This window comes from Neofelis nebulosa, chromosome 6 (genome assembly GCF_028018385.1).
Source record: "Neofelis nebulosa isolate mNeoNeb1 chromosome 6, mNeoNeb1.pri, whole genome shotgun sequence".
NCBI classification, from domain to species: Eukaryota; Metazoa; Chordata; class Mammalia; order Carnivora; family Felidae; genus Neofelis; species Neofelis nebulosa.
In genome coordinates this window covers 87,001,555-87,017,635 of record NC_080787.1, presented here as the reverse complement: position 1 = coordinate 87,017,635, position 16,081 = coordinate 87,001,555, and positions in this window count along the sequence as shown.

Genomic DNA, 16,081 nt, shown 5'->3' with positions numbered 1-16,081 from the left:
ATGAGTTGCCTGTTGCTATATAACAATGTACTCAAAGATTGGTGACTTCAAACAATAGCTACTTATTTGCCTACGATTCTGTGGCTACCAGTTTAGGCAAGGAATAACTGGCACAGCTTGTCTTTATGCCATGTCACATCTAGGTTCACTCCTTCTACAATCAGTAGGTGGGTTAGGGGCTGGCTAGTCCTGAATGGCCTCCCTCCCATGTCTGGGCCCTTTGTTGGAATGGCTGGGATGGCCAGGCCTCTCTCTCCTGTGAGTTCTCTCTAATATGTTTACAGTCAGAGTTTTTCTAAAAGGGCAAACAGGAACACTGTACGTAGGCTCCCTTGAGGACAAGTCTTAGTAGTCACCCAACATCTCTTCCACTATATTCTGTTGGTCAAAGTGAGTAGCAAAGAATGAGAAAGTAGACTCCATTTCTTGGTGAGAAGGGCAGTAACAACCTTGTGGCCATATTTACTCAAATATACTCTACTATTTGAATGTGTTATAATAAGTATCATAATACCCTTATTGTTTTAATAACAGCAGTAAGAAAAATAAAAAGAGGTGCTAAGCGTTTTTTCTGTCATAGAGTATTGGTTTCTCCAATTGCCATCTGTATCTTTGAGTTACACAAGAGGCTGTTTCTATTTTTATAATGAAATGTGATTACTGGTTAGTTAGGAATGATCCTATAACTCATATATGTAAAAAAAAAAACACTTGAATACGTTTCAGTCTCTGCAAAAAGATTCATTCCAGATGTGAAATTCCAACATGCATGTGAAGTTCACATAGACTTTTATTTACAAGTGGGCACTAATGACTTTTGCACAACGAGTAAATAACCTTATATGAAATCGCATTATCTTCCATGTGTCTGTGGGTAGCTTTAATAGAATTAAAAATCTTTCTTCCTTACAAACATTTGTCATTCAGCACTTTAGTGGCAAAATGTTCTCTACTTCGTGTAGCAATGTGCTACTGAAAAGAAATTTAAATAGTGAAGGTATTTTACATGGCTTCTGTAATTATTCTTTCATTTTCTACCAAAATGAATTCAATGATTAATTTTCTTATTGAAGGTAAGTAAACCCCAATTTTTCAGATTCAATGTGGACAAAGGCTGTGATTTTCTGCTGCATTCGTGGAATGTACTTGTTCCCTCAGAGACTCTCTACTTTTCCTCATCCCCCTGCCCCAAGTTTTGGATCTCTCAGTTATAGAAATCCCTACCAATGTAATATGAGTTCATTGTGTCCTGGCAGTATTACATCTCTAGTACTTATCTTGCTTACTCTGTACTTTGCCTCTTCCCTCTCACTGGTAGTCCAAAGCCAGTCCCCTCCTCCAGTCCTGACTAAAGCAGAAACAAAGAGGCAAAAGCAAAAATTCTAAGGAAGCACTAGCCAGTGAGCCAAATGATAAGTCTTAGGCAATGCTTTCTTACAGAGCCTAGTGTTTTGTTTTGTTAATTTGTTTTGTTTTATTCATCTCTGAAATTAGCTATGATCTTCCCTGGAGAAAAGACAAATGACTATCAGTGGTAAAGCTAATAGAAGGGAAAGAGAGAATGAAAAGGCGAAGAGTTCTCATAGATGGAGCTGAATTTTTCTGTTTCTCAGCAGAAAATGGGACATTCAAATTAGGATAATGCAAGAGGGGGGTGATAAAATAATCACGTTCGGGGCGCCTGGGTGGCGCAGTCGGTTAAGCGTCCGACTTCAGCCAGGTCACGATCTCGCGGTCCGTGAGTTCGAGCCCCGCGTCAGGCTCTGGGCTGATGGCTCGGAGCCTGGAGCCTGTTTCCGATTCTGTGTCTCCCTCTCTCTCTGCCCCTCCCCCGTTCATGCTCTGTCTCTCTCTGTCCCAGAAATAAATAAAAAAAATAAAAAAAAATAAAAAAAACGTTGAAAAAAAATAATCACGTTCAAAGGTATAAGTTGTATGTTCAGAGAAACCACAGGGGAGAGTGCAATACTCTGGAGCTGTTACTATACTAGGATCAAAGGATGAAGGGAGAGACTTTGTGACTCATTGGTTAAGGTACTTGGTCAATTGGAGATGACCCAGAAAAGCAAGGAGCTGAGGGAATAAACACCCTGAACTCAATCCGCTCTTTTCTCTCTACTCCTGGTGTGGCTTTCCATTGGCCAAACCCAAATGAAAGCTAGAAGGGGAAGAAGTCTATTGACATAGGCCATTCAGGGTCAGTTTCCTGAGCCAAGAACAGGGTAGAGAAGGGCAGAAAGGCACAGAGAAGATATATGGTCCAAAAAGAAAAGAACAAAAAGAGGTGAGTGAGAGTGAGAGGAGAAGGAGGAAGGGAAAGAAAGAGAGGAGGAGCAGGAGGGGAAGAGGGAATGAGAGGGAGGGAAGGAGAGAGAGATGTGAGAGGGAGGAATGCATGAGGTTGTAGTTAGTTGTCAAAGTTTAATTATGAGCCCTAGGAATGGCTTTAATTATAAGAATTATGAAAACTGATTACTATTCATCAACCCTGTAAATATTTATGTTCTATTTCCTCCCATAGGTTAAATTGTAAGCGACTTGAGGGCAAGGATCCTGCCAATCTTACTTACTCAAGCATCCTCCTAAATATTTTTTTGAATCACATTGGAGGATAAGAGTACCTTACTGATTTTAATTGCATTGAAAAGTCAAGAATAGCTCACGGTTAACATTTTTAAGGTTATGTCACAGGGTCCCAGTGATACCATCTTACAGTGAACTAGAACATTGCTTCCCTTCAGCTGTCAACATTGTGATTATTAATCTACCACAACTTTGCTGACAACAGAGAATCTCTGTTCTGATAACAGCAATATAAGTAGGTTTGCCAGAGAAGTTCACCAACAGCTTGAAACTTTCATGATGAAATGACTGGTCAAGTTAGTGTTGATGGCATCTGGCTGGGGCCATCCATCACTAATCCTGGGAAGCAAGACTATCTAATGGTTCCAGTTTTATTCAATCTATTTTATGCAGCCATGCTTGACTATGCAACAAGAGACCTCAGGGTTGATATTAGGATATATTTTGATCTTCTGAAAGGCTTTTCCACTTCAATAACTTGCAATCCTCCTCAAAAGTCCTTGAGGCAGTCGTTCATGAACCAATGCTTCCTGATGACAACATACCCAACTTGACCTAAAATGGATTTCAGAAAACTTTGTAGGCTTGTGTTAGAAGTTGTCTATAAGCTAGAGATGCCTTAATATGTGCCAGATTTCACCTACAAAGTTCTAAAACAGTTTAGCAACACTAAATATTTTGAAAGAAATTGTTGATAATTTGTTCCTTTGTCATTTTACAAATTGTCACCAAATAAGAAAATTCAGAGTAAAAACAACATATTTGTGGCTAGCAATACCACCAATAATTACTACTCTGCAAAACAAACTACAGTGAGTTGTGTCTTCCTGAATGCACAAATTGCTCATTTATTGATTGACTCTACACTGGGTTTGAATGAATCCCTATTGGCGATATAACTGCTAGACATTGAAGTGATAATGGGGAGGTCATCTAGACACACAATACTTAAGTTGGAAGCTTTCTGAGAGTTTATTATCCAAAGCCACTCATTTTATATATAAAAAGTAACTGACTTGGCTAATATCATACTATTAACCAATTTCAGAAACTGGACTATGCTCTGAGTCCCTTGACCACTTCAATGTTATTTTTATTATTCTAATTTGAATGTTATGGTAGCCAGTTTCCAAGACAACCTCCAGTTATTTCTACCACCTGGTAATCAAACCCTTGTGAGATACCCTTCCACACATTAGAGTGTGTGGCCAGTAGATTACAACACATTATTTCCCTTCTCAAGCTAGGTCATAGGAGATTCTATGCTTTCCTTTTCACACTGATTTTGCTTCTCTTGGAAGAAGCCAGGTGCCAAGTCTGAGACAATCTTAAGGAGAGGCCTGTGGGGGCGCCTGGGTGGCTCAGTCGGTTAAGCGTCCGACTTCAGCTCAGGTCACGATCTTGCGGTCCGTGAGTTCGAGCCCCGCGTCAGGCTCTGGGCTGATGGCTCAGAGCCTGCAGCCTGCTTCCAATTCTGTGTCTCCCTCTCTCTCTCTGCCCCTCCCCCGTTCGTGCTCTGTCTCTCTCTGTCCCAAAAATAAATAAACGTTAAAAAAAAAAAAATTAAAAAAAAAAAAAAAAAAAAAGGAGAGGCCTGTGTGATAAAGAGCTGAGGACTACACCCAACAGCTAGCAGGGAACTGAGACATCCCGTCATCAGCAATGTGACTGAGTTTAGAAGCAGATTTTCTTGACTTAGCCGAACCTCAAGATGATTTAGGTGCCAGCCAACATCTTGCCTGCAATCTCATGAAAGATCCTGCACCAGAACCTCTGAGGTTGGCCATTCCAAGATTTCTGACTCTCAGAATCTATGTGAGGTATTTAAATTTTTGGTTTTAGCTGCTAAGATTTGAAATAGTTAAGATTTATGCAGCAACGTGTAACTAGTAATATGTGATAGTAAAAAATGGCCTCAGTATGTCAGGCATCTATGAAATGAGGAAGCATGGTAGTAAAGTAGGAAGAGGAAGAGCATCTTGGCAGGTTTGTAATCTGTGATCGATGAATCCCTGGCTGCATGGATAGACTTTAGAGATTGTGAAACCCCCAAATACATGTAAAATTATTTATTTAAAAAAAATTTTTTTAACGTTTATTTATTTTTGAGACAGAGAGAGACAGAGCATGAATGGGGGAGGGGCAGAGAGAGAGGGAGACACAGAATCGGAAGCAGGCTCCAGGCTCTGAGCCATCAGCCCAGAGCCCGACGCGGGGCTCGAACTCATGGACCACGAGATCGTGACCTGAGCTGAAGTCGGACGCTTAACCGACTGAGCCACCCAGGTGCCCCTCATGTAGAATTATTTAAATACCTGGGCAAATGTGGGGTTTTTTCTTCTAAAAGAAGGTCTCATAGGTTTTGTTTAATTTTCAGAAGTCTATATGATTTGCTGCATAGTGAGTTACTGGTCTATGGCCCTACTATAATATTATACTCATTGGGCTCATTGAGGGCAGAGTCAATCATCTTTTTTATTATAACTTCAGAAACTTTCCATAGTGCCTTACATAGTGAGCACTCCACAGATGAATGTTGGATAAGGGGCTGAGTGGGTTCATATATTTGTGTGCACATATACCTGTTATGGTTGCACACTCTCAGTAGCCATGTATTCTTAGTTGTTTTCCTACCACGGTATATCTCTCATCTCTTGTCCCCAGTATTAATTATGTAGTTTAATCCATAACTGTGGGACAATCCAAAGCTATGTGGCTCAAACTGAAATTGCTTGTTTGGTCTCAGCATGGTGTATTCAAAAGCTGGGGAGTGAAGTAGCCATTAAGTATGCGTACAAGAAATTTCCTGCACACATTTTTGACCCTTTTTTCTATGCTTCACACACAAAGAGTTTGCTGTAACAAACATGGCCTTTCTCTTAATGTCTTTCTTTGAATTTCAGCAGTGCAGGAAAACCATTACCCCCAAATCACAAAAAAGGAAAGTCATGGAGTCATTTGCTATTCTGACTGCTTATTGCTTCTGTCACAATTTTAGAATTGAACCTACCACATTTACTAACATCCTGCCTGTCTTTCTTAAGTAGTTAATTATAATCTCATGCAATCTTTCTGGGAACCTATATCCATTAACAAAATTGGTTTTCTTTCACTTGTGGCTATAAGTTGACAGATCCCAGTTCACCTATGTTTTTACTAAGGGCAGTGCTGCTCAGGCCCATTCAATGGACCCAAGTGTGCTTATTTTAAGAACTTTGTGGAATTATACCCACTTCCATCTTCAAAGTAATGTTTGAAGTTCCTGCTGTAGTCTTGATGAGCCGGGTACTCACTCACTGCTTACCATTGTGCTGGTATTTCACAAGCCCCTGGTAACACATTCCTCTTTAATTCAACAAAAATTAGTTTCCATCTAAAAGTTACCTTTATGAAATTTCCCTTTGAAAAACACGATTTTCTCAGTTCTATTATTTTCAACATATTTACTTACATCTGGGAATGTTTCCAAAAGGAGCTTTAGGAAATTATTGTACACTCATTTGGGGCAGGGGGAATACATCTATTGGAAGGTCTGAATACTGCCACATGGAGAACAAATGAGGGCAATTAATCCTGGTAATTCTCAAAGTGAAAATACTTTATAACATGAAAAATATAGATTTAACAAATTGATTTTCCGTTTGAGATATATTTTCTCCCTTATCTTGAGGAAATACACATAATTGTATTTTTTGTCAAGATGCTAGTTAATACAAAGTACTTACTTAGAAAAAAATAAGCGAGGATGAAAGCAGATACATATGTTTAAGCCATATAAATAATTTATAGCCTCACAATAATGCATTGTAATATAGGCCAGACTCAGCATGGTAATTAAACTGCTCATTAAGTATCTGTTAATGCACACCCACATGTCTCTAACTCTTATAGGCCATTCACAGTTCTGCTCGTTAGGCCCAGAGTGAATTACCCACTCTCGAATCCTTTTGGCTCCAATCATTCTTCACGTTATGCATGCATGTAGTCAAAAGATGTTTGTGTTGCCTACTGTATGCTATATGAACTATGATAGGCTGTGGGAATACGGAGGTAAAGAAACAACAAAATAATAGGACTTACGACTGACCTAAACTCGTACTCTGGTCCAGCTTCTATTGTATACGAAACAGAAAAAAGGTCTAAAATGTATCCAGGAAATTTCTTCTTTGCCTATCAAATGTCTCCTTTGCTCTGTTTCGCATGGCCATAAGCTTTTCACTGCAGCAAGATAGAAGAATTAACTAAAGTTTTCCAAATAGCATATTCTAGAACTTGCGTTCATTTCCACTACCTTTGTCCTTAATCACTGGGGCTCAGAGAAACCAGATGGGCTCCTCTGAGACTGTTTCATGCGGTGCTTATGTTAGCCAAACAAGATCACCCCTGAATTCTTTGACAGACCACATTGACCCCTTCTGTTTATAATGCCCTGAATTAATTTGAGAACTGTTTATATCACTTTCATTTTTAGAATGTTAATGCATTGTGCTGAAGTTTAGAAATCTAAACTTGATGACATGTGGACGGGTGGATGCAGGAAGGGCATCTGTTGTCTAGGCTTTGTGAGTGGATAAGCAATGGTGATCGTTGATTTTGATGTTTGCTTAGAATTTTTTAATTTGAGCCATATGCTATATATTTTACTTTCTACCTAAGAATATATTTTAGAGTAATTTTAAAGAAGCCAAAATCAAGGAAATCAATTTCTGAAATCTGAGGCTATAACGAAAGAGACAGAAGTGAGAGGGTGAATAAACATAAGGCAGAAATCAAGAAGAGAAAATCAATCATTTCACAGAGAACATTACTGCGGTACTCTTGGAAAGATAAAGGATTGAGAAAACTATACACTGAGGAGGCATGATTTAATTACATAATGCTAAATCTATATAAGATGCCCAATGACTAGTTTTGAAATTCTTAGATTTAATAAACTTTGCATCTGTGAGAAATATAAGTCAGATGCTGAAAAGCTTTACCATTTATACACTTTAAACTGAGCTTATGTAATTTCAAGCCACCTTAACCCCCCCAGACATACTCACTCCTGAGGAGATTGTAATTTAAATGGTCTTGTGTTTACTTTTGATGGAATCACATCATACACGTACCAAGGTGCAAGTCATAAGCTCAGTGAATTTTCACAAGCTGAAGGTAACTGTTTAACTAGCACCAAGATTAAAAACTATCACCAGTGCCCTGGTGGCCTCTCTTATGTTCCTTCGAGTCACTGACCCCAACCAAAGGGTGACTGCTTTCCTGGCTTCTTATACTGTTGACAATTTTTGAAGTTTACGTAAGTGGAATCATACAGACTGAACTCTTACTTCAGACTTCTGTTTTCTGCCTGTGAGATTCATTTATATTTAATATTAAAAATAGTCATTTTACCATATCTATTTATGTATTTTACAGTTTCAAGTTTTTACTTAAATTCCAGTTAGTTAAAATACAGTGTAATATTAGCTTCGGGTGTAGAATTTGGTGATTCATCACTTACATTAACACCCAGTGGTCTCATTCATATTTATAGAATATAATTGCAGTTTGTTCATTCTCATTGCTGTATACTGTTCTATTCTGTGAATATGACACAGTGCAATTATTCATTTTACTGCTGATGGGCAAAAATGAAGAGCATTTTGGAAGCTACCAGTTTGGGCCTATTGAGCACCATGCTGCTATATACACCCTAGTACTTGTCTTTTTTCTACTTTATTTTATTTTTTATTTTATTTATTTTATTTTATTTTATTTTATATTTCATTTTTTTTTTATTTTGAGAGAGAGAGAGAGAGAGAGTGTGTGTGAGCAGAGGAGAGGGGCAGAGGAAGAGAGAGAAAGAGAGAGAATCTTAAGCCATGGGGCTCAGTCCCACAATCCTGGGATCATGACCTGAGCTGAAATCAAAAGTCAGATGCTCAACTGACGGAGCCACCCAGGCACCCCATTACTTGTCTTTTTCTGGGTTATTGAGTAAGCCCATGTTCAGATTTAGTAGATACTGCCAAAGAATTTTAAAAAGTAGTTGCAAAGTTTGGGTTTAAAATACAAAGAAGTCAGCATTCTTTGGTAAAAATTGAATGGCTGAATTTGTAAACTGTAGGCAAAATTGGGGGGGGGGTGGGATTAATGAAACATTGGACTGTGAATGAGTCCTTCCATTGTAGGCCTTTTATGTTTTCTGTCAAAAAGCACATCTCCTACGGAAGAATGTGTAGACAATAGCCATTACTCTTCTGATATCCTTCTGACACCAGTGCCTCAAAAAGAGGTTCATTGAAACAGTCTCAATATTTAGAAGTGCCTTTATGTCAAAACCTGCCTGAGGTTGGAGTGAAAGGGAAAAAGAAATATATCATATCATATGGACATATCATAGGACTTCCTAACCTATGCCAAGTGAGTAAGTGAGTAGAAATATTTTCTCACCAAACAATAAAGTGAGCTGCATGCATGTTATCTTTACAGTTGAAATGGGGAAATTGTGAGAAAGATTAGGTACACAGGAAATTTTTTTTTAATGATGCCTCTCTGGAATTTTCAAAATAGTTATATCTCATTATGATATTACCAATTTTTTTAATAATCATTTTTATTTATTTATTTTTTATTTAAGAGAGAGAGACAGAGTGCCCGTGAGGGGGGGGGGAGGGGCAGAGGGAGAGAGAATCTTAAGCAGGCTTGTTGCTCAGCCCAGATGTGAGGCTCGATCTCACAACTGTGAGATCATGACCTGAGGCGAAAATCAAGAGTCGGAGACTTAACCAACCGAGCCACACAGGTGCCCCAATCATCATTTTTAACCAGTGGTTTTCTTACTATGTTATAAGCTTTGAATTCAGGGGAAAATATATTTTTTTATAATCCTAGTTACACACTTTGTTGTGTTACACTAGAAGGTAATTTAATGTTTTTTTACTCCGTTCTTACAGACATACTTTTTTGTAGCTATCTTAGCATGAATAAAAGATGAAATCAAATGTTTTGTAAGTGTAGTCATCATCTGGACATCTTGGCTAAAGGTGGGTACTAGATGAGTTTCACCAAAGCTGAGTCCAGTGTCTTAGCTCTGGAATGTATCACAACTTTTTGTTCTTCAGCAAATACACTAAATAAAATTTTTCAGGATGTGACAACACATAAAAATATATTTATTTTTTTTAAGTTTATTTACTTATTTTGAAAGAGAGAGAGTGAGAGGAGGAGGGGCAGAGAGAGAAAAAGAGAGAGAATCCCAAGCAGGCTCCACACAGCCAGCACACAGCCAAATGTGGAGCTCAAACCCACAAACTGTGAGATCATGACCTGAGTTGAAACCAAGAGTCAGAAGCTTAACTGACTGAGTCATCCAGGCACCCCAAAATAAATTGTATTTCCTAAGCACCAATAGTTGTTCCAAAAGAATGGCAATGAAAGCGACTTAAAACACACAATTTGCACCCATGCACACACGAATGATCTTCGCCCAGTGATTACTCGAATATGGAAAAGAGCGACCATGAACATTTTCATGTTTCATAATGTTGGGAGTTGTTTGGGAGGCATCCTTCAACTAATATCAGTACAGTAGAATCATTCTTAAAATACTCAAAATAGTTTCAATGATTTTGAAGTAATGATCTCCTTCATCTCATTTTAGCTTTATTAGCTTGGGTTTTATAAACATTTTGTTTTGTTTATGCTATGGACTGAATAGTATGCCCCCCCCAAAAAAAAAAAATTTTATGTGTTGAAGCACTAAACCTCTATGTGACTATTTTTGGACATAGGATTTTTAGAAGGTGATTAAGGTTCAATGAGGTCTTGGGGTAGTTCCCTGAGCTGATAAGATTAGTGTCCCTGTAAGAAGAGACAGCAGAGAGCATTTTTTTTCTACCTCTCCTTCCCCGTTGGCTGTGTGAAGATGTGCTATAAGAAGGTGGCAATCCACAGGCCACGAGGTGAGCTCTCACCAGAGACTGAACTTGGAGTACTTTGATCTGGGACTTCTAGCCTCCAGAACTTGAAGAAAATAAATTTAAACAATGCCATCCAGGGATCCCTAGGTGGCTCAGTTTTGGTTGAGTGATTCTTGATTTCAGCTCAGCTCATGATCTCCTGGTTCGTGGGTTTGAGCCCTATGTCAGGCTCCATGCTGGCAGTGTGGAGCCTCCTTAGGATTCTCTCTCTCTCCCTCTCTCTGCCCCTCCCCTACTCACTCACTCTCTCTGTCTCTCATAATAAATAAATAAACTTAAAATAAATACTCCATCCAGTATGGAATTTTTTAGGGCAGCCCAAACACACTAAGACAGTTCATTAAAAAGTTGATTTTTTTCCTTAGTTCAGAGCAAAGTCCTCACTTTTGTTGAAATCAGTTCATACTGCATAGTGTCCAAAGAAAAAAGGTCAAGGAAAGTGGCACTTGAAATGTAATATTACCCTTTCCCATTTAGTCTATCAGAGGTCTTAGAAAATGGCCAACCCAGATCAGAAATGGAACCTTTTCATCAAGTATATTGTGTGTTAATTTTCGACTGATTTGCACATATTTTGCTCTTTGCTCTCTGAATGAGCACTTCCTTTGGAGTGACTGTCTCCTCTGACAGTGACATACAAATATTTGATTTAAATTTAATGCTCTAAACAGCTCACAACACTCATGGTAATAAATATATCTATGGTATTTATATTCACAAAATTTTTATTCCCTTGACTATATTCCAACTAAGCATGAACCATGATGTATGAACTGACTCCTTTCCACTCCCATCTGCCATCTTTTCTTCTACCAGGAATATATCTCTTTACAGAAATTTCAGCTTCTGTCCCAGAAGTCCTGACGTTTCAGAGTCTTTATTTAGTTCTGCTTTTATACAAAGATATTTTGAAATGGTAATATCACTTGTGAAGAGTCCTTCCTTCCTCTGGGACTAGTAATCGTGTTTTGTATTGTTTCTGAAGTGCAACATGGGAAAGAGGTAATCTATCTTTCAGGCTGAATGCTTTCATTGTCACTGGTTTTCATTTTTCACACAGACTTTGACATATTTCAGTATTGTTGGTGGTGATGTTGTGAAAAAGCTAGGAGGCTGGTTTCTAAACATCCCTGGCTTCCCCCTCTTTTTCCTTTCATATAAAAATTGTAAAACTTAACAGGTGATGACTAGCTTAGTAGTGTTGTTTTTTTTGAAATTCTTCGTGAACCTTGTACTTTGGCTGGTATTGATTTTCTTTGCCATTATCAGTGCAGTGGATTGAGTCTTTGGTGTGCATTATCCTTCAAAGATCAATATGTAACTTTTCTTATAGAACAACTTAAATTTGGGGATAGAATTCAATGGTCCAGGAGATATAAGTGAAATTATACCACAATAATTATTTGGTAGATGTTTAATAAGGTTATGAAAAATTATGAAGATAAACACTAAATAGCTTTATAATCTTGTATATCAAAATGTGGAGTTCTATTTTCTGATCTTTTCATAAATCAAAAAAATTTATGCCTGTCTGCATAGTGAGACATAGAGATTCATACAGAGAATATAATTACCAGGGCACCTGAGTGGCTCATTCGGTTAAGCTTCTGACTTCAGCTCAGGTCACGATTTCATGGTTCATGGGCTTGAGCCCCGCATCAGGCTCTGTGCTGACGGCTCGGAGCCTGGAGCCTGCTTCGGATTCTGTGTCTCCCTCTCTCTGCCCCTCCCTCTCTCTCTCTCTCTCTCAAAAATGAATAAACTTTTAAAAAAAGAAATTTTCAAAGAATATAATTATCATCTAAGTTTTCATCTTACCTGAAAAAGCAGCTCTTATTTTAAAAGTGATAACATCTTTGTGACAAAATAATAAAAGAAATGATTGTAGCATTTTGGGAATGAATAATAGACAATAATTATAGTTCTATAATTGCATTACTTTTAAACAATGAGCATAGATGTCTCAATTGACCCTTAATTTTACTAGTGTTATTTTCATGCTAACTTTTCAAAAGTATTTACAATGATTAGAGTAAGTAACATTTTATTTTTCATTATTTGCATCTTTAATTACAAATGCTATGGCCTAAGACTTTTCAATTTTATATTTATTTTCATAAGTACTATGACACAAATTTTACCTAGGATTTTAGGATGTGTAGTTGATTCCAGTGGCAACAATCAAACAATCACAACCAGATGTGCTGTGTTCTTTTTACATAATCAAATTTGTGGCCTACAGTCTAATAAAAGCATATTGCCATTTGTTCATATTTTCTTTATTTTTACCTATGGATATAGCTTGCTATAGCATTTCTTTGGCCCACATCAATTTTATCATGTAAAATATTGGGGTATTTCATATCTACTTATCTTATAATATTGCACCATTCCATAACTTGTGCTATGCTGCTTTGTTCATTTCTTCACTGTGACACAAAAAATGGGAGTTACGATTCTTTAGATTCATGGTTACTCTAAATGAGAATCCCACAAACAGAATATTTTTTTAAATTTATTTATTTATTTAAAAAAATGTTATTGCTTTATTTATTTTTAAGACAGAGAGAGACAGAGCATGAGTGGGGATGGGGCAGAGAGAGAGGGAGACACAGAATCTGAAGCAGGCTCCAGGCTCTGAGCTGTCAGCACAGAGCCCGAGCTGGGGGTCGAACTCACAAACTGTGAGATCATGACCTGAGCCAAAGTCGGACGTTCAACCCACTGAGCCACCTGGGCGCCCCTATTTATTTATTTATTTTTGAGAGAGAGACAGCATATGAGCAGGGAAGGATGGTTTTCCTTTCAAACCATATAGAGGAATTCCACCTCAATTTAAAAATGTGAGCTCCTGGGGCGCCTGGGTGGCTCAGTCGGTTGAGCGTCCGACTTCAGCTCAGGTCACGATCTCACGGTTCGTGAGTTCGAGCCCCGCATCAGGCTCTGGGCTGATGGCTCAGAGCCTGGAGCCTGCTTCCAATTCTGTCTCCCTCTCTCTCTGCCCCTCCCCCATTCGTGCTCTGTCTCTCTCTGTCTCAAAAATAAATAAACATTAAAAATAAATTAAAAAAAATAAATTAAAAAAAAATTAAAAATGTGAGCTCCTGAAAATCAGACACAGCTAAAAGGTTGTGTTTATTATAGCATCTAGTACATTCTGATCTATCTATAAAAAGATCTCAAATTCAGATCAAATAACTGAGGAAGCCTTTGGCAAATATGCATAGAAGGCCAGAAACAGGTCTTACGCTACAGACATTGCCTCGATTGTTTATTGTTCCATATCAAATGTATCTTTAGCGAATATATATTATGTTTTAGTTTGCAAAGATGTGGAAATTAATAGGTCAATGTTTTTAAACTTAAAACTTGTGGAGTTCGGGTGTTTGAGAGGATGCTTACATAAACAGGCATGTAGGAAAGTGTTTATAAATTTCCTCAGAAGATTAATGTGACATGCCTCTAGAATACGCCAATGTTCATGGTAGTGTTAGTCACAATAGCCAAATGGTGGAAACAACCGAAATGTGCGCCAATGGATGAATGGATATATAAAATATGGCGTATCCATTCAGTGGAATATTATTGTCTTAAAAGAACTAAGTTCTGATGCCTGCTAGCATATGTTTGAAACTTAAAAACATTATCCTTGTGACATAAGCCAGACAGAGAAAGACAAATATTTTATAATTCCACTTATGTGAGGTACCTAGAATAATCCAATTCATAGGGATGGAAAGTAGAATAGTGGTTACCAGGGGCTGTGGGGAGGGGAGAATAGAGAGTCATTGTTATCGCTTAATGGGTATCGACTTTGTATTTGGGATGATGAAAAAATTCTGGAGACGGATGGTGGTGATGGTTGCAAAGGGATGTGAATGTACTTAATTCCACTGAATTGGACACTTGGTTACCATGGTAAACTTCATGTTAAATCTATGATACCACAGTGAATTTTAAAAAGTTAAAGAAAAAACAAATCCTGTGAGCCGTAGAGGAGCACACAGACTTTCTGCAAGAGTCGGTGCAAGCTGCGTGTAGAGTGGCTAGTTGTGAAGCCGAACAGGATTTTGCTGGGTAGACACAAAGAGAATGGGCAGTTCCTGAAGAGCAGCAAGAGTCTCAATGGCAGGGAGATATGCAAAAGCATAACAACATTTTAGAATCCCAAATAGTTCTTTGTGACAGGAGAGGCATGCTTGTCTATGAAGAAATGGAAGGAATTAAATATGGAAAACGTTAGCTAGGATCAGGTCAGAAAGAATGTCTGTGGCCGATTGTCTTTTCCAAAGACAATGATGCTATTTCCTGTCTTGTGTATTCTTACGCAAGTTTGTCATTCCTCTCCCAAGAAAGGGACTCTAATTCCTTTCCCTCTGAATCGAGGAAGATCTGTGAGCCGCTTGTAAACAATGGAACGTCGCATCAGTAATGTTCAGGATTTCTGTAAGACTTCTCAAAGGCATAAAAAGTGAATCAACTTTCACACAGTCCCCCAGAAACATTGCTCTTGGAGACTTCAGCCACATTGTCAGCCATGCGACTGTGCAGTGGCCACCATACTGTGCGAAAACCCAAACAGACCCCACACAGAGAGGCCCTGAGACCGCATCCGGAGGGGTAGCAGCTTAGCTCTCAGCTGCACCAGCCCCTCACTCTGCTAGTTTTAACCTCTGTCTGCCTGCAACTTCATGAGAGATCCTGAGCCTGTACTGTCGAGCCAAACCCTTCCCCAATTCCTGACCCACAGAAACCATCACAGGCAATAAAATGATTGCTGTTTTAAGCTACGGAGTTTGGAGGTGATTTGTTACACAATACACAGCAGTCGTTAACCTGAACAATGTCATATGTCAGGGTTTGGAGTTTGAACCTCACTACTCTCTATGTTATGTGCACACCTTGCTTTTTACCTTTGTTCATACTCCTTTCTTTGCCTGGAACGCTATCCACCAGGATTACTGTCCATTAAAAGTCTTTATATTCTTTAAGGCTCAATCACAAGATATGCCTTGATTATTCTGACTCTCATAGCTGAAAATCATTGTTCCTTCTCTGAATAATAGTATTTGTTTTTATGGTACAGGTGGCGTTTATTGCATCTTATACCAGTTTTTGATTATCCATGTTACCCTTTAAGAGAATGTGATAGACTTGAGGTCATGCACAGTATTGTACATATCTTTCTGGTCTATGCCCTGTCTGGCACTGTGCTTTAGAGTTCCTATGCTAAAACTGAAAATAATTACTGAAGGGGCACCTGAGTGACTCAGTCAGTTAAATGTCCAACTCCTGATTTCAGTTCAGGTCACGATCTTAAGGTTTGCAAGTTCGAGCCCTGCATCGAAACTGCTTGAGATTCTCTCTTTCCCTCTCTCTGCCCCCCCCCCTGCTTGTGTGCTCTCTCTCTCTCTCTCTCTCTCTCTCTCTCTCAAAAAAAAAAAATAAGTATGAAAATAATTACTGAAGGTACAAAAAATACAAAGGATGCAGAAAACAGTTCTAATTTATGGAACATTATTTTCATTTATCTAGAT